This window comes from Canis lupus, chromosome 19, assembly GCF_003254725.2.
Source record: "Canis lupus dingo isolate Sandy chromosome 19, ASM325472v2, whole genome shotgun sequence".
NCBI lineage: Eukaryota > Metazoa > Chordata > Mammalia > Carnivora > Canidae > Canis > Canis lupus.
This window is the reverse complement of record NC_064261.1, coordinates 21,798,297-21,821,515: the sequence shown is the minus strand read 5'-3', so window position 1 is coordinate 21,821,515 and position 23,219 is coordinate 21,798,297. Positions and strand designations below refer to the sequence as shown.

Below are 23,219 nucleotides of genomic sequence, written 5' to 3'. Positions count from 1 at the left end.
ATTAAAAAGAAGAGAGAGAAGACTCAAATTAATAAAATCATGAATGAGAAAGGAGAGATCACTACCAACACCAAGGAAATACAAACGATTTTAAAAACATATTATGAACAGCTATAGGCCAATAAATTAGGCAATCTAGAAGAAATGGACGCATTCCTGGAAAGCCACAAACTACCAAAACTGGAACAGGAAGAAATAGAAAACCTGAACAGGCCAATAACCAGGGAGGAAATTGAAGCAGTCATCAAAAACCTCCCAAGACACAAGAGTCCAGGGCCAGATGGTTTCCCAGGGGAATTCTATCAAACGTTTAAAGAAGAAACCATACCCATTCTCCTAAAGCTGTTTGGAAAGATAGAAAGAGATGGAGTACTTCCAAATTCGTTCTATGAGGCCAGCATCACCTTAATTCCAAAACCAGACAAAGACCCCACCAAAAAGGAGAATTACAGACCAATATCCCTAATGAACCTGGATGCAAAAATTCTCAACAAGATACTAGCCAATAGGATCCAACAGTACATTAAGAGAATTATTCACCATGACGAAGTATCCCTAGGACACAAGGCTGATTCAGCCTTGTTTTGTTTTGTTTTTTTTGGTGGGGGTGTGTTGAGCTGTTTATTTACAAAGTGAGCATAGGCTCTTCAGGCACTGGTGGACCTAGGCCGCTGCTTTTTTCTCCATCTGGTTTAGAGAGCCCCTTGGGTCTGCTCCAAATCAGGGAGCATCCACTTGGCAGCTGCCTCCAAGGAGGCCCAAAGTTCATCTCTGTCTTCCGGTGGTGCCTTTTTGGCCTCTTGGGGCTCATCCTCCCAGTTATCCCTGCCTGACAGAAGAAGGCAGTTCAGTTGAGACTTGAGATAAACCTTATGCTCCAGGCCCTGTGGATTCTGGATCCTGTATATGTCCACTCTCACCACTGCTATTCAACATAGTATTGGAAGTCCTAGCCTCAGCAATCAGACAACAAAAAGACATTAAAGGCATTCAAATTGGCAAAGAAGAAGTCAAACTCTCCCTCTTCGCCGATGACATGATACTCTACATAGAAAACCCAAAAGCCTCCACCCCAAGATTGCTAGAACTCATACAGCAATTCGGTAGCATGGCAGGATACAAAATCAATGCCCAGAAGTCAGTGGCATTTCTATGCGCTAACAATGAGACTGAAGAAAGAGAAATTAAGGAGTCAATCCCATTTACAATTGCACCCAAAAGCATAAGATACCTAGGAATAAACCTAACCAAAGAGGTAAAGGATCTATACCCTCAAAACTATAGAACACTTCTGAAAGAAATTGAGGAAGACACAAAGAGATGGAAAAATATTCCATGCTCATGGGTTGGCAGAATTAATATTGTGAAAATGTCAATGTTACCCAGGGCACTTTACACGTTTCATGCAATCCCTATCAAAATACCGTGGACTTTCTTTAGAGAGTTAGAACAAATTATTTTAAGATTTGTGTGGAATCAGAAAAGACCCCGAATAGCCAGGGGAATTTTAAAAAAGAAAACCATAGCTGGGGGCATCACAATGCCAGATTTCAGGTTGTACTACAAAGCTGTGGTCATCAAGACAGTGTGTTACCGGCACAAAAACAGACACATAGATCAGTGGAACAGAATAGAGAACTCAGAAGTGGACCCTGAACTTTATGGTCAACTAATATTCGATAAAGGAGGAAAGACTATCCACTGGTAGAAAAACAGTCTCTTCAATAAATGGTGGCTGGGAAAATTGGACATCCACATGCAGAAGAATGAAACTAGACCACTCCCTTGCACCATACACAAAGATAAACTCAAAATGGATGAAAGATCTAAATGTGAGACAAGATTCCATCAAAATCCTAGAGGAGAACACAGGCAACACCCTTTTTGAACTCGGCCACAGTAACTTCTTGCAAGATACGTCCACGAAGACAAAAGAAACAAAAGCAAAAATGAACTAGTGGGACTTCATCAAGATAAGAAGCTTTCGCAGAGCAAAGGATACAGTCAACAAAACTCAAAGACAACCTACAGAATGGGAGAAGATATTTGCAAATGACATATCAGATAAAGGGCTAGTTTCCAAGATCTATAAAGAACTTAAACTCAACACCAAAGAAACAAACAATCCAATCATGAAATGGGCAAAAGACATGAAGAGAAATCTCACAGAGGAAGACATAGACATGGCCAACACGCACATGAGAAAATGCTCTGCATCCCTTGCCATCAGGGAAATACAAATCAAAACCACAATGAGATCCCACCTCACACCAGTGAGAATGGGGAAAATTAACAAGGCAGGAAACCACAAATGTTGGAGACGATGCAGAGAAAAGGGAACCCTCTTGCACTGTTGGTGGGAATGTGAACTGGTGCAGCCACTCTGGAAAACTGTGTGGAGGTTCCTCAAAGAGTTACAAATAGACTTGCCCTACGACCCAGCAATTGCACTGTTGGGTATTTACCCCAAAGATACAGATGCAATGATACGCCGAAATGCAATGAAACCTGCACCCCGATGTTTCTAGCAGCAATGTCCACAATAGTCAAAGTGTGGAAGGAGCCTCGGTGCGCAACGAAAATAAATGGATAAAGAAGATGTGGTCTATGTATACAATGGAATATTACTCAGCTATGGAAACGACAAATACCCACCATTTCCTTCGACGTGGATGGAACTAGAGGGTATTATGCCGAGTGAAGTAAGTCAATAGGAGAAGGGCAAACATTTTATGTTCTCATTCATTTGGGGAATATAAATAATAGTGAAAGGGAATAGAAGGGAAGGGAGAAGAATTGGGTAGGAAATATCAGAAAGGGAGACAGAACATAAAGACTCCTAACTCTGGGAAACGAACTAGGGGTGGTGGATGATCCGGAGGGCAGGGGGTGGGTGTGAATGGGTGACGGGCACTGAGAGGGGCACTTGACGGGATGAGCACTGGGTGTTATTCTGTATGTTGGCAAATTGAACACTAATAAAAAATAAATTTATTATTTAAAAAAAAGTTCTAGCCTCAGCAATCAGACAACAAAAAGACATAAAAGGCATTCAAATTGGCAAAGAAGTAGTCAAACTCTCCCTTTTGCCGATGACATGATACAAGACTCTTTCAATCTTCTGAAAACCCAGAAGACTCCACCCCGAGATTGCTAGAACTCATACAGCAATTTGGCAGTATGGCAGGATATAAAATCAATACCCAGAAGTCAGGTGTTTGCTCTATAAATCTCACCTTCTAAGAGACAGCTTCTTGAGTTCATTTAAACATGCATTTTGGGGCACGATAATTTTTTCACTTTATATACAGTAAATGCCTAGATTTTAAGTGTACAATTTTGACGAATGTACATATTCATGTAGCTGTGATCTGAATCAAGATATAGAGCATGACTTATATCCTGAAAATCCCTTCATGATCTCCCCCAGTCTACCTCTGGCCCTGCAAGGTGGTCACTGCTCTGTTTTCTACTATCAAAAATCATCTTTGCCTGTTCTTGAACTTCATATATGGGGAATGATAAAATTATTATCATTTGAGTCTGGTGTCTTTCACTCAGTATAATTCTTTGAAATTTATCCTTACTATTGCATGGATCAATAGTGCATTCTTTTTTATTGCTGAACAGAATTCCAAAGTATTGAGAGAATGTGATTTTGTTTACACATTCACCTGTTGGCAAATATTTAGGTTGTTTCCAGTTTTAAGCCATTATACATAAAGCTGCTATAAATAGTCTGACACAAGTCTTTGAGTGGACATCTACAGTGATTTCTCATGGGTGAGTACTTAAGAATGGAGTTGCTCTATTAGAAAAATACCCAAACCTCACCCATTGCCACACAGAGAACCACCTGAGCCAACAGAGCTCAGTCCTGTACAGACTTCCTGGATCCACTTTGCCATTGTCCACTTGTCCATCCTGCTCTCCATCTGGCAATTATAATCTTTCCCCCAGAGGTAAGCATCTTGCTCACTGCCTTGTCTCTTCTGTTTCAGCAGGAAACTTAGTCAAGGAGGACTAATGAAAATTATAGCTATTTATCCACCAAAGCTATAAAATCATACATTATGCCTCCCAGAGCCCCAGATCATTGTACTGTGACAAATAGAATTGTTTCCTTGAGTACCCAGGAGTGAAAACAGAAGTAAATGCATGTCAAACATTTTTCTTCCTTCTACTTGATTATCAGAAGATTAAGTTATGAATATTGCTTAGAATATTTTTAAAATATCAATCAGGTACTTGTTAGGAGTTTCAGAGAAAAGATGCCTCCACATAAACATATAGCCTCCCAAATTCAATACAGAATTCTAAAGTAAACAATTCTTCACAGTGAAGCCATGATGGAATGAAGGTCTGCAAAGCAGGAGACCCTAGGCAGTTTTTTTCAAGCTCCTAGGGCTCCCCCTACTGACATGTCTGGGAGCTGCCACAAGTACCCTGTCCCCTTTCTGTTTAACAATCCTGGGAGAGAGGCCCCACTGTGTGCAGGCCTTCAGGGGATGAAGAGACCAGAAAGCATTCATGGGCTCATGATCAGAGAATCAGGTGATGAAGGAACTTAACAGACAGGACACAGGATGGCCTGTTATGCTAGCTGTCCCAGAGGGTGCTTCCTGGAGAACCCAGCTTTTGAGCTAAGTTTTAGGACATGAGAACAGAGTGTTTTATGTCAATTATATTTTAATAAAGCTGGCGGGAGAAGAGATGAGAAAGAGATATTCTGGTAAAAAAAAAATAAAATGAAGAGTTTTCCATGTCAGAGGAGCACCTTGTACAGAACCATGAAACCCTGAGAGACACCAATTGTTCAGAAACTTCCCAAAGCTTAATTAGAGCACAGATGGAAAGAGGTGAAGGGGGGCAGAGAAAAGGCCAGCTAGGGATCTGTGAGCCTTGAAGACAAAGGGGGCCTGGTGGCAGAAGACCAGGGGAGACCCCTATAGAAGGACATGCCATGTGTATATGAGTATGTGCAAGAGTTTGTATGTGTGTGAATGTGAGTGCATGCTCCATTGTGTGTCACTGTGTGTCCATGAATCTGAATATATGTGAGAGCATATGTGTTTATGTGTCTGTATGTACAAGGTCTCACTCCTGCTCCCAGATGGAACTGGAGCCAGGCTGAACCCACTGAATCACTGGAGAGTCAGAGCTCATGAGGTTAAATTCCACTTTGTAGCATCATCTTCTAGAACAATGTAAACATTTCTCATTCGCCCTCACAGAACCTAGATATTTTCATTATCACTTTAGAGAAGAGGAAACTGAAGGCCAGAAACATTGCTCATAAGGGAAGGAGCTAACTCCAAGTCACTTCTGTTTAACCTCTGGTCTCTGGTCTCTGAGCTAGCACCACAGGCCACTGAGCCAAGTGGCCAGGACACCCCTTGAATGGGGACCTCAGTCGTCTCTAAAACTCCTGCCTAGAGAGAAGAGCCACCCAGGCACTGGCTGGCAAATGTGGTGCTGAAATGGGAAAGAAGCACAGAATGGAAGGGGAGACCAGCTTGCCTATTCCTGATTCCTCATTCCGAAATAGACACTAGGTCCAGAACATGCAGGGTGGGTTGGCCAATGCAGCTGACACTGAATGTAGGTAATTATATGATTCTAAAATGGTACAGCTTAGCTCTGCTGCAAGTAGAATGAGAGCACTGTGTACGCTTGGCCCTCTGGAGGTATGTTCCATTCACATCAGCCAAGAATAGACACCCTCTACTTTGTTGGGGGCTGAGTTGCTGGGATTTCTCATCTAGAAGCCCCACAGGGAAAATATGGACTCCCTATGTGAGAGAAAGTGGCATGCTGCTACCCAGACACGGAGAGAGACAGGACAAAAGGGCTTTCTCCTTAACATTCAACCCAGTCACCGTTTTCTGTTGCCTTCCTTTATACTTCATTTGCACTTTGGCAGTTTCCATTTCAGAATACATTTTAGCCATATTCTGGCCCAGTTTAATGCATTATTGAAAGGCTCCCTGATCACCAGAAGGAATGCATGTAGAGGAGGCTTGTCACCTTGTGATGATGTAGATTTTCTCTGGCCTCTGAAGTCCACTGTCAGCTTCCATGGAAGGACTCCTGTTTCTGTTGCTGCCATGCTGAAAACACTCCATGTAAGAGTGACAGACTGTGAACCCATCAAGGACCATGAGATAGAGATGATGAACATACAGCAGTGTGTGGCCCTCCCCAAAGACTGGAGGCTAAGGTGAAACCACTTGAAATCTGCTGGGGAAAAGAAGAAAAGAGATGCAATGGATCACACACACTCCTGAAACAAACAGCAATTATTAATCTGCCCGAGGCAGACCTGACAGCTATTTCATAAGGAACCAGAGCTCAGAAGACAGATCTCAGCCTCCTCACAGGGCAGGATGCACAGCCAGCTCCCTGTGCATCCTGTCTTTCAGTCTTTCAGATTCAGTTCAGCTAGTTGATTACCAACCAACCAAGGTTGCCAGCTCTGCACCAGGTGCGGAGAGGTGATGAAGGTACCCCCTTGCCTTCATCACCCAGTTCAACAGGAAGGTGACCAGAGACAAAAAGTTTCATTCGTGCCATTTGTCTGTGGACTTAATTTATTGAACCATTTACTGAGCATCTGCATAGCACCTGGTACTATCCTATCAACAGATGAACACTCTACCTTCATGGAGCTTATGTTTTAATAAGAGGAGACAAAGAATAAGCAAATAAATAAGAATAATAAGTGGCATGACCTGTACAAAGTATGAAGTACAAAGGTGAAGTATACCATGGGAAAGACAAAAGCAGGGAAGGCTAAGGACTGCCAGAGAGGGATGGGTATTACACACTTAAACACTTTATATGTGAGGATGAGGAAGTCTTCAGTTGATAAAGCAACACCTGCACAGACACCTGAGGAAGCAAGCTGAGTAGGTGTCCTGTTGAGGGAACAGCAAATGCAAGCCTGCCTACAGTGAGTGCTCTCAGCAAATCAGGGACTGGCAGAGAGGAGATGGAAAAGGGTAGAGGGACACCAGCAGTGGCTGTGCAGGACAGGGCCTCACCACTGGCTTCTTACTTGCTCTAGGGTTTTTCTGAAGTGTGCCTCTGCCTCAGCAGGATAGCAATGCCCCTAGGGAAGGGGACTGGAAATCTGCAGGGGCATGTTTTGGTTGTCTCAAAGATCAGGGACTTTGTTGCCCTTTGCTCCTGGAACAGGACTGCTGTTGAAGTCTTTGTGAAAGAAAACTCTAGCCCTAGAAAGATCTGCCATATCCCAGACCTCACAACATCCCTGCAGACAAGAGCAGTTTCCCACTTTACATGCAAACCAAGGTGAGTGCATGGTTTCAACATGCCAAGGATGTTTCAGGAGCACCATGTCACATAACCTGTTTGACCAAGGCTTCCTTGAGGTTTACTTACCATTTCAAAAATACCATAACCACATCAGCCCCTCGAGGCACTTCTGGTGCCAATACTGGGACCCCACATCAATCTGCAAGGTCACATCACATTCAGCCAGCCCCTGACCTTTCCTGTCAGCATGACATGCACATCTTCATGCTATTTCTCTTTTCTACCCCATAGACCATAAATACAGCTTTTGGAAAATGTCAGTGGAGGTAGTTGGGCTTTCTTAAGGACAGTAAAGGAGGATTACTGAGCACTGATGCGGTGAGACTCCCTGCCTTGGGTGTCAGAGAAGAGCAATGAGGTGCCACTTTTAGCTTGGGGTTGAGTGAGATTGCTGTAGGCTGTCTTGTGCTTTGGGGCACAGTCAGGAGCAACTAGACCAGTCAAGAAGCTAGTGTTAAATCCAGCTGACAGATGGTGGTGACTTGTGTCCTGAGAAGATGGACAAAAGTGGCCACATTCTGGTCATGTTTTAAAGGTAAAGCTTATAGATTTACTGATGGACCAAATGTGAATGTGAGAGAAAGAAGAGTTGAGGATAACTGCAAAGATTTTGGCTGAGTAACTGGAAGATCAGAGTTGTTGTGAGCTGAGATGGGGAAGATTACAGAGGCACAAGAAGGAAGGGGGATAGGGTCAGGAGTTCAGATTTGGACCATGAAGTTGGAGTTGCCTTTTCATGGAGATGCTAAATGGGCAGAGGAGGAGCCTGGGAGATCAGATGACTTTCTGGAGAAAGAGATGCCTAGGTGGGGGTTTTATGGGTCAGTAGGATTTTGCTAGAGAGTAAGACATTCCAAGCAGAGAAAATAGCATGACCAAAGAATGTGGCACAATGGCTGTATAGGACCTGCAAGCCATTCAGGTAGACAGGCTCTATGTGCCCTGGAAGTAAAGAGCTGGAACTGGAGGGCCACAAGAAGGCTGGGTGTCCCATAGGCAAGGGGAAGTCACTGAAGGGCTCAGACACAGGTTGGATTCTTCCATCTCTTCTTGGAAAACAACAGCACTGTTGTTTCCAAGTGCTGTTCCAGGCCCACTTCCTCACTTCTTAGCCAACCCCTTCTTGCACACTTAGGGCATTCTGTTTTGTTTCTTTTCAAACTAAACCATAAGATCCTTAGAAGGAGGATGCCAAGTTTCAAGGAGTTCAGGAAATGACAGCTGCACAGCACTTAGAGACCCCCATGCCATGAGTAGTGGTATAGGGCACAGCCCTCCAGATGAAGAAAGTGACCCAGAATTACAGTATGAGACAGTATTTCAAGCACCTGACACCCAGGGGTGCCCCAGAAACAGCATCAGCTGAAGCCCTATCAGACCACCTGTTTGGCTAAATGGAGTAAAGTTTGAGGGGTGGGGAAGGGGAGTGTTTGCAGAGCTAGGAACACCATCTGACTCCTGCTGTCCATGAAGCATGAGGGCTCCCATGTGTTGGCACCTGCTATCTTCCAAGCACTACTCTATTTAATTCTTCTAGCACCAGCAGGGGAAAGGACAGTGTCACGGATGGCCACTGAGCTCCCCAGAGAAGTAGTGAGAACACAGGTGACATCAGACACTAGTGGCTGGAAGCAGCCCATCCAGCTGCAAAGCCTGATCACAACCACTCGGTGGCACCACTTTCTTGGTAAGGGGGCAGCGAAGCCCAGGGCCTCAGGTGTGTGTGCTCAGGGAAGGGGAAAACCTGGTGGATGCAAGGTTCTCTGAGACCCCAGGACTTGCATCCCCGCAGCCTAGCCATCTGTGGGATGACCATAGTCCAGCATCTTGCTGCAAAGAAGGTTAATTTCTTGGCACAAGGGGACAACAAGGGTCTTGCCCCTACCCTAGGGAGCTGGCCCTCCAGTCACTACTAGCATGGCCTGTGCCCTTCCAGGTGACAGGAACTGAGGTGGGGTCAGCCTCATTGGTCTCACTTCCCAGTATAGCTGGCCTTGAAGCTGAACCTTGGAAGCTGAGCAGCAGTGATTTGGCTAGACAGGATTTTAGCGATTGCATGAGTGATCTGGGAGCGAGAGCAGGGGTCCAAGGACACAGTCCTTTCCTCACCCATTTACTGAACATGTTCCCATAGTCTTCCCAGCAGGTGAACAAGCCCTGCCCTGTGGTGCCCAACAGCAGGTTGCATACCTTGGTCATCTGTGGGGGGTACCTTTTCATGCATTGTTGTCCTAATTTATCCCCAGCCCCATTAAATTTGAAAATTGAATATGACTGCTTTCTGCTTATGTACTGTCTGTCTGTTGGTGCTTTGCACAAAAGAAAAGTACAAGCCCCAGCCTACAGTACGCAGCTTTCACCATAGGGAAGGCATCAATGCAGCTGAGAATGACAACTGGGTGCGACCTGTGTCCCTGGGAGTGCCGGAACAGCATAGGAAGCAAAGCACTGAGTTTCTGGGACAGACCCTTGGGTACAAAGGGGTTAAAAGCTTGTCCCTTGCCATGGGGAACTGGATGGAGGTGTGGGTAAAGGGAGGTTGGAAATGAGGCACATGTGAGACTGAGTGGGAGAATGGAAATGAAATTAGTAAGTCAGCTCCTGGAGGAGGCGGGGAAAGACGGTGGAGGAGTAGGATCCCCAAGTCACTTGTCCCCACCAACTTACCTAGATAACTTTCAAATAATCCTGAAAACTTATGAATCTGGCCTGAAATTTAAAGAGGGAACAGCCAGATTCCTACAGTGAGAAGAGTTCGAGCTTCTATAAAGTACAACTTCTTTTTTGCCACTCTGAACTGAGCAACATGACTAGAAGGAAGAACTCACCACAAAAAAAAAAAAAAAAAAAAAAGAATCAGAAACAGTCCTCTCTCCCACAGAGTTACAGAATTTGGATTACAATTCAATGTCAGAAAGCCAATTCAGAAGCAAAATTATAAAGCTACTGGAAGGAGCCTCGGTGTCCATCGAAAGATGAATGGATAAAGAAGTGGTTTATGTATACAATGGATTATTACTCAGCCATTAGAAATGACAAATACCCACCATTTTCTTCAATATGGATAGAACTGGAGGATATTATGCTGAGTGAAATAAGTCAATCAGAGAAGGAGAAACATTATATGGTCTCATTCATTTGGGGAATATAAATAATAGTGAAAGGGAATAGAAGGGAAGGGAGAAGAAATGGGTAGGAAATATCAGAAAGGGAGACAGAACATGAAGACTCCTAACTCTGGGAAACGAACTAAGGGTGGTGGAAGGGGAGGAGGGTGGGAGGTGGGGGTGAATGGGTGACGGGCACTGAGGGGGGCACTTGACGGGATGAGCACTGGGTGTTATTCTGTATGTTGGCAAATTGAACACCAATAAAAAATGAATTTATTATTTAAAAAAATGAAGCTACTGGTGGCTCTGGAAAAAAAGCATAAGGGATTCAAGAGACTTCATGACTCCAGAATTTAGATCTAATCAGGCCGAAATTAAAAATCAATTAAATGAGACGCAATTCAAACTGGACTTCCTAACAATGAGGGCTAATGAGGTAGAAGAAACAATGAGTGACATAGAAACAAATTGATGGCAAGGAAGGAAGCTGAGGAAAAAAGAGAAAAACAATTTAAGAATCATGGAGGAAAAGTTAAGGAAAATAAATGACAGACTCAGAATGAAAAAATCTATGTTTAATTGGGGTTGCAGAGGGTGCCAAAAGGGACAGAGGACCAGAAAGTGTATTTGAACAAATCATAGCTGAGAACTTCCCTAATTTGGGGAGGGAAACAGTCATTCAGATCCAGGACATAGAGAGATCCCCCCTAAAATCAATAAAAACCGTTCAACACCTTGACATTTCATAGTGAAACTTGTGAATTCCAAAGATTAAGAGAATTTCCTTAAAGCAGCAAGAGACAAGAGTTCCCTAAACTTTATGGGGAGAAATATTAGATTAACAGCAGACCTCTCCACAGAGACCTGGCAGGCCAGAAAGGGCTGGCAGGAAATATTCAGGGTCCTCAATGAGAAGAACATGCAGCCAAGAATACTTTATCCAGCAAGGCTCTCATTCAGAATAGAAGGAGAGATAAAGAGCTTCCAAGATAGGCAGAAACTGAAAGAATATGTGACCACCAAACCAGTTCTCCAAGAAATATAAAGGGGGACTCTGTGAAAGAAAGAGGAAGTCCAAAGAAACAATCAACAAAAACAGGGACTGAATAAGTGTTATGATGACACTAAATTCATATCTTTAATAGTAATTCTAAACGTGAATGGGCTTAATGATCCCATCAAAAGGCACAGGGCTTCAGACTGGATAAAAAAGCAAGACCCATCTATTGGCTGCCTACAAGAGACTCATTTCAGATGTAAGGACACCTCCAGCGTGAAAATAAAAGGTTGGAGAACCAATTACCATTCAAATGGTCCTCAAAAGAAAGCAGGGGTAGCATTCCTTATATCACATAAATAAGTTTATCCCAAAGACTGTAGTAAGAGATGAAGAGGGACCCTATATCATACTTAAAGGATCTATCCAACAAGAGGACCTAACCTTCATAAATATTAATGCCCCAAATATGGGAGCTGCCACATATATCAATCAATTAATAACCAAAGTTAAGACATACTTAGATAATAATACACTTATACTGGGAGACTTGAACACTGCGCTTTCTGCTATTGATATCTTCTAAGCTATGTCCAAAGAAACAGGAGCTTTAAATGATAAACTGGACCAGATGGATTTCACAGATATTTACAGAACTTTACATCCAAAGGCAACTGAAAACACATTCTTCTCAAATGCACGTGGAACTTTCTCCAGAATAGATCACATACTGGGTCACAAATCAGGACTTAACTGATAAAAAAGACTGGGATTGTCCCCTGCATATTTTCAGACCCTAATGCTTTGAAACTAGAACTAAATCACAAGAAGAAATTTAGAAGGATTTCAAACACATGGAGGTTAAAGAGCATCCTGCTAAAAGATGAAAGGGTCAACCAGGAAATTAGAGAAGAATTAAAAAGATTCATGGAAATTAATAAGAATGAAGATAAAACCATTCCAGATCTTTGGGATACAGCAAAAGCAGTCGTGAAGGGGAAACACATCGCAATACAAGCATCCATCCAAAAACTGGAAAGAACTCAAATACAAAAGCTAACCTTTCATCTAAAGGAACTGGAGAAAAAAAACAGCAGACAGATCCTACACCCAGCAGAAGAAGAGAGTTAGTAAAGATTCAAGCAGAACTCAATGAAATAGAGACCAGAAGAACTATGGAACAGATCAACAAAACCAGGAGTTGGTTTCTTGAAAGAATTAATAAGATAGATAAACCATTAGCCAGCCTTATTAAAAAGAAGAGATAAAAGACTCAAATTAATAAAATCATGAATGAAAAAGGAGAGAACACCACCAGTACCAAGGAAATACAAACGATTTTAAAACTTATTATGAGCACCTATTTGCCAATAAATTAGGCAATCTAGAAGAAATGGACGCATTTCTGGAAAACCACAATCTACCAACACTGGAACAGGAAGAAATAGAAAATCTGAACAGGCCAATAACCAGGGAGGAAATTGAAGCAGTCATCAAAAACCTCCCAAGACACAAGAGTCCAGGGCCAGATGGCTTCCCAGGGGAATTTTATCAAACGTTTAAAGAAGAAATCATACCTATTCTCCTAAAGCTGTTTGGAAAGATAGAAAGAGATGGAATACTTCCAAACTCATCCTATGAGGCCAGCATCACCTTAATTCCAAAACCAAAGACCTCGCCAAAAAGGATAATTATAGACCAATATCCCCAATGAACAAGAATCTAAAATTTCTGTACAAGATACTAGCCAATAGGATCCAAAAGTACATTAAAAAGATTATTCATCATGACCAAGTGGGATTTATCCCTGGGATGCAAGGCTGATTCAACACTCGTAAAGCAACCAATATGATAAATCATATCAACAAGAGAAAAAACAAGAACCATATGATCCTCTCAATAGATGCAGAGAAAGATTTGACAAAATACAGCATCCATTCCTGATCAAAACTCTTCAGAGGGTAGGGATAGAGGCAACATTCCTCAGCATCTTAAAAGCCATCTATGAAAAGGCCACACCAAATATCATTCTTAATGGGGAAACACTTGGAGCCTTACCCTAAGATCAGGAATGAGACAGAGATTCCCACTCTTAACACTGCTTTTCAACATAGTACTGGAAGTCCTAGCCTCAGCAATCAGACAACAAAAAGACATTAAAGGCATTCAAATTGACAAAGAAGGAGTCAAACTTTCCCTCTTCACAGATGACATGATACTGTACATAAAAAAAAACAAAACACTGCACCCCACAATTACTAGAACCCATACAGCAATTCGGCAGTGTGGCAGGATACAAAATCAATGCCCAGAAGTCAGTGGCATTTCTATCCACTAACAATGAGACTGAAAAAAGAGAAATTAAAGAGTCAATCCCATTTACAATCGCTCTCAAAAGCATAAGATACCTAGGAATAAACCTAATCAAAGAGGTAAAGGATCTATACCCTAAAAACTACAGAACACTTCTGAAAGAAATTGAGGAAGACACCAAGAGATGGAAAATTGTCCATGCTCATGGATTGGAAGAATTAATAATGTGAAAATGTCAATGTTACCCAGGGAAATTTACACATTTAATGCAATCCCTATCAAAATACCATGGACTTTCTTCAGAGGCTTGAAACAAATCATCTTAAGATTTGTGTGGAATCCAAAAAGACCCCGAATAGCCAGGGGAATATTGAAAAAGAAAGCCATAGCTGGGGGCTTCACAATGCCAGATTTCAGGTTGTACTACAAAGCTGTGGTCCTCAAGACAGTGTGGTACTGGCACAAAAACAGACACAGAGATCAATGGAACAGAAAAGAGAATACAGAAGTGATCCCTCAACTCTATGGTCAACTAATATTCAACAAAGCAGGAAAAACTATCCACTGGAAAAAAGACAGTCTCTTCAATAAATGGTGGCTGGGAAAATTGGACATCCACATGCAGAAGAATGAAACTAGACCATTCTCTCACATCACATACAAAGATAAACTCAAAATGGATGAAAGATCTCAATGTGAGCCAGGATCCATCAACATCCTAGAGGAGAACACAGGCAACACCCTTTTTGAACTTGGCCACAGCAACTTCTTTCAAGATACATCCATGAAGGCAAGTGAAACAAAGACAAAAATGAATTATTGGGACTTAAGCAAGATAAAAAGCTTGTGCACAGCAAAAGAAACAGTCAACAAAACTAAAAGACAACCTAGAGAATGGGAGAAGATATTTGCAAATGTCCTATCAGAAAAAGGACTAGTTTCCAAGATCCATAAAGAACTTATTAAACTCAACAGCAAAGAAACAAACAATCCAATCATGAAATGGGCAAAAGACATGAACAGAGGGGATCCCTGGGTGGCTCAGTGGTTTAGGGCCTGGCTTTGGCCCAGCGCGTGATCCTGGAGTCCTGAGATGGAGTCCCGCGTTGGGTTCCCGGCATGGAGGCTGCATCTCCCTCTGCCTGTGTCTCTGCCTCTCTCTTTCTCTCTCTCTCTCTCTCTCTCTCTCTCATCACGAATAAATAAATAAATCTTTAAAAAAAAAAGAACATGAACAGAAATTTCAGAGAGGAAAACATAGACCATGGCCAACAAGCACATGAGAAAGTGCTCTGCGTCACTGGCCATCAGGGAAATACAAATCAAAACCACAATGAGATCCCACCTCACACCAGTGAGAATGGAGAAAATTAACAAAACAGGAATCAACAAATGTTGGAGAGGATGCGGAGAAAAGGGAACCCTCTTACACTGTTGGTGGGAATGTGAAATGGTGCAGCCACTCTGGAAAACTTTGTGGAGGTTCCTCAAAGAGTTAAAAATAGAAGTTCCCTATGACCTAGAAATTGCACTTCTGGGGATTTACCCCAAAGATACAGATGCAGTGAAACGCCGGGACACCTGCACCCCAATGTTTCTAGCAGCAATGTCCACAATAGCCAAACTGTGGAAGGAGCCTCGGTGTCCATCGAAAGATGAATGGATAAAGAAGATGTGGTCTATGTATACAATGGAATATTACTCACCCATGAGAAACGACAAATACCCACCATTTGCTTCGATGTGGATGGAACTGGAGGGTATCATGCTGAGTGAAATAAGTCAGTCAGAGAAGGACAAACATTATATGGTCTCATTCATTTGGGGAATATAAAAAAATAGTGACTGGGAATAAAGGGGAAAGGAGAGAAAATGAGTGGGAAATATCAGAGAGGGAGACAGAACATGAGAGACTCCTAACTCTGGGAAACAAACAAGGGGCGGTAGAAAGGGAGGTGGGCGGGAGATGGGGGTAACTGGATGACGGGCACATATGGAGGCACTTGATGGGATGAGCACTGGGTGTTATGCTATATGTTGGCAAATTGAACTCCAATAAAATAAAATATTTAAAGTAAAAAAAAAGAAATGACAAATACCCACCATTTGCTTCGACATGGATGGAACTGGTGGGTATTATGCTGAGTGAAATAATCGGAGAAGGACAAACATTATATGGCCTCATTCATTTGGGGAATATAAAAATTCATGAAAGGAAATAAAGAGAGAAAATGAGTGAAAATATCAGTGAGGGTGACAAAACTTGAGAGACACCTAATTCTGGGAAAGAAACTAGAGGTACTGGAAAGGGAGGTGGGCGGGGGGGTTGGAGTAATGAGTGATGGGCACTAAGGGGGCACTTGGCAGGATGAGCACTGGGTATTATACTATCTGTCGACAAATTGAACTCATATATATATATATATATATATATATATATATATATATACAAGTCAGCTCCCCTCACAGCTTGCCCGGTACCCTTTCCTCAATCCTGAATTCTGACAAAGGCTTTGGGAGTCAGGCATTCTGGCTGTTCTATGGAAGAAGGAACTGGTTCTCAAAGGGACCCAGTAACTGGCCCCATGGATGCTATTAGGGCTGAAACTTGGCTCAGGAGTCTAGACACTTGACTGCAAAGCTGCAGAACAGTCAGACTCCAGCCCTGGAGCACAGGGTCCTGTGTCCGGAGAGACAGTAAACAAATAAATCATATCCCCCTGAGCTCATGGCACAAGGAGAGGGTCAGATGATAGATGGCTCTACACACATTATGTCTGAACTTCCCTGGAAGGTGATGAGGATGCAGTACACAGGGGGAACAGAGCAGTAGCAGATTTCCAGGCCAGAGGTCGCTGGGGCTGCTGAGTGGGCATCTGGGGGACATCCAGCCCCTAGACAGCTTTTAGGAAGGAACACCACTGAGGCAGCAGTAGTCAGGGCCATTGCAACCAGGCCCAGAGGAGCAAGCCTGGAGTGAGGTCAGTATGTCCAGGCAACACTCTCAGGATACAGGCCTCATGGGATATGCTCTAGGTACAGGAGGAAATTCTCAGGGCCTCCCAGCAGTTCTATGATTCTGCAGTGACTCAGGAAACCAAGATTCATGCAGAGATGCTGGATCTCCCTTGGGGCTGTGTTCCCTTGGGCTGAGGAAACAGACCCATCTATCACTGATTACAAATGTCATGCAAAATTTAGCACATGCACAGGTAGGCTCACACCAGAGCAATAATCCACTGAAAGAAAAACCTCTGCATACTCCTCTTTGTCAAGCTGGCATATGTGCCTAGCAAATTAAGTTATACCTGATTTTCAGGGGCTTGCATACTTCACACTTATTAGAAATAAGAGTTTGATGTGACTCACAGGCTTGCAGTAAATACCAAAGAGATTGTCAGAGGGAGGCGCTTCTCCAGGGAGATCTAGCAGAACCCAGCTCTACTTCCAACCCCAGCTCTCTGCTGCATTCTATAACCTTGTTCTTGCCACCATTCTCTTTCGTGTTTTAAAATATTGTTTTAAAAGTGAAAGATGTAGCTCACAAGTCATTTTATATAATTCTGTGGCCTTTCTTCCAGCATATCTCAAATCTTGGTGTGGCTGGAGAGATAATGCCCAGGAGTGGGCATGATTCTTACATACCCGGTGGGTGTTCCCTTGGACTGGAAGTGACAGGGCTAATTTCATGAGAAAGAAAGTGTGTGCTCTGAGTGTGAGTGAGTGTGTGAGTATGTGTACATGTGAGCGTGCATGAACCCCTAAGAGGACATGTGTGTTTTCCTTTCCATGTTCATCTCTAATTCACAGATAATAATAACTCCACAGATTGTATAAGCATCACCCTCATCTAAGCACCTTGAATAACTCACAGTTGAAAAGAAGGATGAATGGACAGCAGAGCTCCTTCCACAGGTGCTGGAGGTAAGCAGCCAGTTGTAACACCCTGTGGGGTAGGATGGGCAGGGGCTCCATGCACAAGGCCTGTCCCCAGGTGTCCCTTCCCTGGCTTGTGCAGTGCCTTGAATTATAAACTGTGATAGCCACCACTTTCTTTTTCTTGTTTTTATTTAAATTCAGTTTGCTGTGCAGAAGCTTTTTATCGTAAGTCTCAATAGTTCATTTTTGCTTGTTTCCCTTCCCTTCATAGATATATCTTGCAAGAAGTTGCTGTGGTCAAGTTCAAAAAGGGTGTTGCCTGTGTTCCCCTCTAGGATTTTGATGGATTCTTGTCTCACATTTAGATCTTTCAAATGGAGGGTATTATGCTAAGTTAAATAAGTCAACGGGAGAAAGACAATCATCATAGGGTCTCATTAATATGTGTAATATAAGAAATAGTGAAAGGGATCATAAGGGAAAGGAGGAAAACTGAGTGGGAAAATTAGAAGGGGAATTTTAAGATTAGAAAGGGAGACAAACCATGAGAGAGTCCTGACTCCGGGAAACATACAAAGGGTTGCAGAAGGGGAGGTGGATGGGGGATGGGGTGACTGGGTGATGGGCACTGAGGAGAACACTTGATGGGATGAGCACTGGGTGTTGACTGTCTCTTGCTGTGCAGAAGCTTTTTATCCTGATGAAGTCCCAATAGTTCATTTTTGCCCTAGTTTCCCTTGCCTTCATAGATGTATCTTGCAAGAAGTTGCTGTGGCCAAGTTCAAAGGGTGTTGCCTGTGTTCTCCTCTAGGATGTTGATGGATTCTTGTCTCAAATTTAGATCTTTCAATCATTTTGAGAGAATATTTGTATATGGCGTAAGAGAATGGTCCAGTTTCATTCTTCTGCATGTGGCTGTTCAATTTTTCAAGCACCATTTATTGAAGATACTGTCCCTTTTCCAGTGGATATTCTTTTCTGCTTTGTAGAAATTTAGTGGACCATAGAGTTGAGGGCCCATTTCTGGGTTCTCTATCCTGTTCCATTGATCTATGTGTCTGTTTTTGTGCCAGTACCATACTGTCTTGATGATCACAGCTTTGTAATGCAACTTGAAACCCAGCATTGTGATGCTCCCAGAATTGGTTTTCTTTTTCAACATTCCTCTGGCCATTTGAGGTCTTTTCTGGTTCCATACAAATCTTAAGATTATTTCTTCCAGCTCTGTAAAGAAAACCTGATGTTTTGATGGGACTGCATTGAATGTGTAAATTGCCCTGGTTAGCATGGACATTTTCATAATATTTACTCTTCCAATTCATGAGCATGGAATATTTTTCCATCTCTTTGTATCTTCCTCAATTACTTTCAGAAGGGTTCTGTAGTTTTTAGAGTACAGATCCTTTACCTCTTTGGTTAGGTTTACTCCTAGGTATCTTACAGTTTTGGGTGCAATTGTAAATGAGATCGATTCCTTAATTTCTCTTTCTTCAGTCTCATTGTTAGTGTATAGAAATGCCACAAATTTCTGTGCATTGATTTTGTATCCTGCCACATTCCTAAAGTCCTGTATGAGTTCTAGCAATTTCAGAATGGAGTCTTTTGGGTTCTCCATATACATATCATGTCATTTGCAAAGAATGAGAGTTTGACTTCTTCTTTGCCAATTTGAATGGCTTTTGTTTCATTTTGTTGTCTGACTGCTGAGGCTAGGACTTCTAGTACTATATTGAACAACAGTGAGCCACAGCTTTCTGAACAGCAGAAAATACACCAGCAGCTACAGTGATAGCTCTCCTAATTGTGATAGGTCTCCTAATTTTCACAGCAACCCACGTAGTGGGAAGTGGAGTCTTGGGAGGTCATTACCTATGTGATTGTTGCTTTGTTTGTGCCAGGAAGGCTTCTCAAGTTCACTGCAAGGAAATACAAACTGAACTTAGGTGGGAAAAAAAGAGGCAACAAGAAAAGAAGGGTAAAATAGGGACATGGAGACAGGAGCACATGAGGAAACACTGAAGTCTTGCTGAGAGAGGACCACCAGGCAGAGCAGAGAGGTGAGCGCAGATGTGGCCTGCAACGCACATGGGGAGAAAGTGGGGCTGGCTCTCAAACCTTGCTCAAAGAAACTGTCAGTAGCAGCCAAGAGATGAAATAAATAATGTCCTCCATATGAGCTTCAGGAAACCCCTTCCTCTGTGCCTGCTGTCTGCACACATACCCCAGAGGATGCTCCAGGGAAGCCAACAGCCTTGGGAAGACTTGGGGTGGATCAGGAGTTTTCTGGGCAGGACAAATGACAAGCGGCAGCATATGGTCCTCACCATATGGCCCTGGTCTGATGGCCCTGGAAGCACTCCTTCCATTGGGAACTCATCGCATGAGCTTCCAAATGAAGGCAACCTGGGCTGCATCCTCACTCCAGTTCTGTCAGGGAAAAGGAACTTAGCCTGAGACCTCTGCTCCATGTTTCTAGCATGAGTCAGGGCCATCCCCACCTCCATGTGTTCCAGCAGCCCAAAAAATGGTTGCTTCCCTTTGCACTTCCTCGTACAAAAAGGCAGGATTCCAAGAAGGGGTGATATGTGGGACTAGGGGAATCTCATGTCTATTAGGAAATCCGTCTATGCTGGTCTCAAAACATCTTAGAGCAGATGGAATGTGTCCCTGGGGTTCCTTCAGGTCACCTGGGAATATCTTGCTCACTTTTTCCACCTCCCTGAAGCCAGTGATTCACTTCATTCACTCACTCACTCATTTCTCCAACAAAGATTTTGAGTGCCTACTCTGTGGAGAGTGCTAGGAACATGGCAGTGAAGAAGGCTGCAGGGTCCCTACACGCTAAGAGGTCAAGTCTAGTGTGTTATTCCGACTTAAGCCTCCCGTAACTGCAAATCTAAACATTACCTTTCCCTCAAGACTAACCTAAAATGGAGCTACTTCTATGCACAGCCTTTCCTGATGGTCCAGTTGGGAGGGAACTCACCTTGCTGACACTCAAAGATTTGTTCTGCCTCTATTTCATGGTTTTTAGAATTTTTGCTTCTTCTATTTTTTTAATTTAAAAAGTATGGCAGATTCTCCTATGATAGTACCCTGTAAAATCATTTGCCTTTTACATCTCTTGCCCTTACCTCACTCCTTCCCCACTTTGTAAACTGGTTTATCTGGTTCCAGAGGATTTCAGCATCAATCAAGAAGTATGCTATGAAGATAAGAAAAGGAAAAGCGCTTGTCTCAGTACACAGCATACAATGGCACACCTTACATTTTTGGCTGGAGAACAGATATATTACCACAGAAATAGCTTCCTTGAAGGAGTCCATTATAATGGAACATTCGTTTACAGACTTCAGATAATTGTAGTTAACTAATTATTGGTGCTAATTTTGTAAGATTTCAAAGATTCTCTTTTGGTGGTGGATGTACATCAGGGCAGAGTTGGGGAGCTAATATTCCACAATACACACCCTGTCTATGTCTATATTAGCATTTATTTATAGGTATGTCTAGTCAATATGCACTTAAGTATAGATGATAGAAAGATAGAGATATAGAGATATAGAGATAGCTCCTTTGCATTTCTTATTCCCACTTCCATTCCCCAGATACATTCAATGTATTTAATACATGTCCTTTAAAATGCATGTCTCTTTGTAAAATATATAGTGCTGCTTTGTATATATATTTATACTGTAAATTACATGAGTTATATTAGGCTTTAAATTTTCATTCTGTTTCTTCCTATATTTTCACTTGACCATGGCTTTTTATTTGTATCATTTTGCTCTATATGTATCTAGGTTATTGCTGCTCAGTGTTATTTAGTGTTATTCCACTGTTTGCTTCCACTTTATTTTATATCCAAGGTCAAATAATAGACACCAATTTGCCCCCACTTCATTCTGTCATAAGCCAAGAGACAGATCTCCTCCTTGTGCATGTCCTCTAGCAGGACTCATTAAGGATTTCTCTGAAACACTTAGCTGGACTTGGGTTGCTAGTCATGGAGTATGTACACTAGATTTCATGAAGTTCTCAGGATGGCCACACAGTGTACACTCCAGAGTTCCCGTCTACCCACGTCCTTATCAATACATGATGTTATCCTTTGTCTAATTATTGGCTTTTCTCTTGGATGGAAAGCAGTTGCTTGTTTTAATTTTAACTTGCATTGTGACACTGGCTCATCAATTAGTTGTCATTTGGGCTTCCAGTTCTATCAATTCCCTACTCATTTCCTATATCCACTTTCCTATTGGAATGTTCACTTCTTTTCCCTGCAGTGTGAAGGAACTCCTATTGGCTTTGCCTATTCTTATTACCCTTCACCACTATAACCTTCATTGAACAGAAACCCTTTATTCGGAGATAATATTCAACTACCTGCATTACGGTTATGATGTGACAGCTTTGTTTAATGATGTACTTAATCCCTGCTGTCCTTCACTGGACTTTAAGGATAGGAAACATGGCAGTATTATCGCCCCCGCCAAAGTCTACATCAGCATTTGTTATATTAGTTCATGAATCAATATTCAGGGAATGAATAAGACGTACTTGCCACGTTGTAAGTGCTCAGTAAATGGATGCTGTTATTTTTAATGAATGTGGTTTTTCCCAAGAGATGACTCTAAAGATATGTAATAAAGCAATCTTCTTCAGAGAGAAATACAAAATCAAAACTAAATAAATAGAAGCTGAAATACCAGTGAACCTCAGGAAACAAAAGATTCCTGGGTTTTCTTAAGAGATTTGAATGTTTTTCTTTAGTGCAGAAAGCCTCTTGAGGAATGGATTCAGATTTCCCATTTGCGAACAAATTGTCAAAGCAGGGTTTTTTTCATTTTCGTTTTTGTTGCTTTTGTTGTTGTTGTTTTGATTTAGTTTGGTTTTGAAATAGGAATGTTACATTTATGCATGGATAATGTGGAAATCCAGGATAATGTGCCATGTCTGAGTGATTCAGATACAATACAGGAAGACTCTTGTTGGAATCCATATAGAATCTAGAATCTTTGATTAACTCCTCTAATTCAAGAATAATGTTCTAGGGAGGGGCAAGACGGCTGAAGAGTAGGGTCCCCAAGTCACCTTTCCCCACCAAATTACCTAGATAACCTTCAAATCATCCTGAAAACCTACGAATTTGGCCTGAGATTTAAAGAGAGAATAGCTGGAATGCTACAGTGAGAAGAGTTCGCGCTTCTATCAAGGTAGGAAGACGGGGAGAAAGAAATAAAGACACAAAAGGCCTCCAAGGGGAGGGGCCCCGCGAGGAGCCGGGCTGAGGCCGGGGCGAGTGTCCCCAGGACAGGAGAGCCCCGTCCCGGAGACGCAGGAGCTGCACCAACCTTCCCGGGCGGAAAGGAGCTCCAGGGAGGTGGAGCAGGACCCAGGAGGGCGGGGATGCCCTCGGGCTCCCGGGGACACTAACAGGCACCTGCGCCCCGGGAGAGTGCGCCGAGCTCCCTAAGGGCTGCAGCGCGCACGGCGGGACCCGGAGCAGCTCGGAGGGGGGAGGGGGCGGCTCCGCGGAGGGGGCTGCGGGGCGGGAGCAGCTCGGGGGGCTCGGGGGCGGC

At 42.8% G+C, this 23,219-nt stretch overlaps 1 long non-coding RNA gene across 1 annotated transcript in view; it reads right to left on the bottom strand.

Moving 5' to 3' along the window:
* LOC112652443 (uncharacterized) overlaps window positions 1-23,219 on the bottom strand; it is an 85,518-nt gene that overhangs the window by 37,830 nt on the left and 24,469 nt on the right. The window contains exon 3 of the long non-coding RNA XR_007403782.1: window positions 6,028-6,237. This is a non-coding gene — a long non-coding RNA (uncharacterized LOC112652443). The remainder of the gene's footprint in view (window positions 1-6,027; window positions 6,238-23,219) is intronic.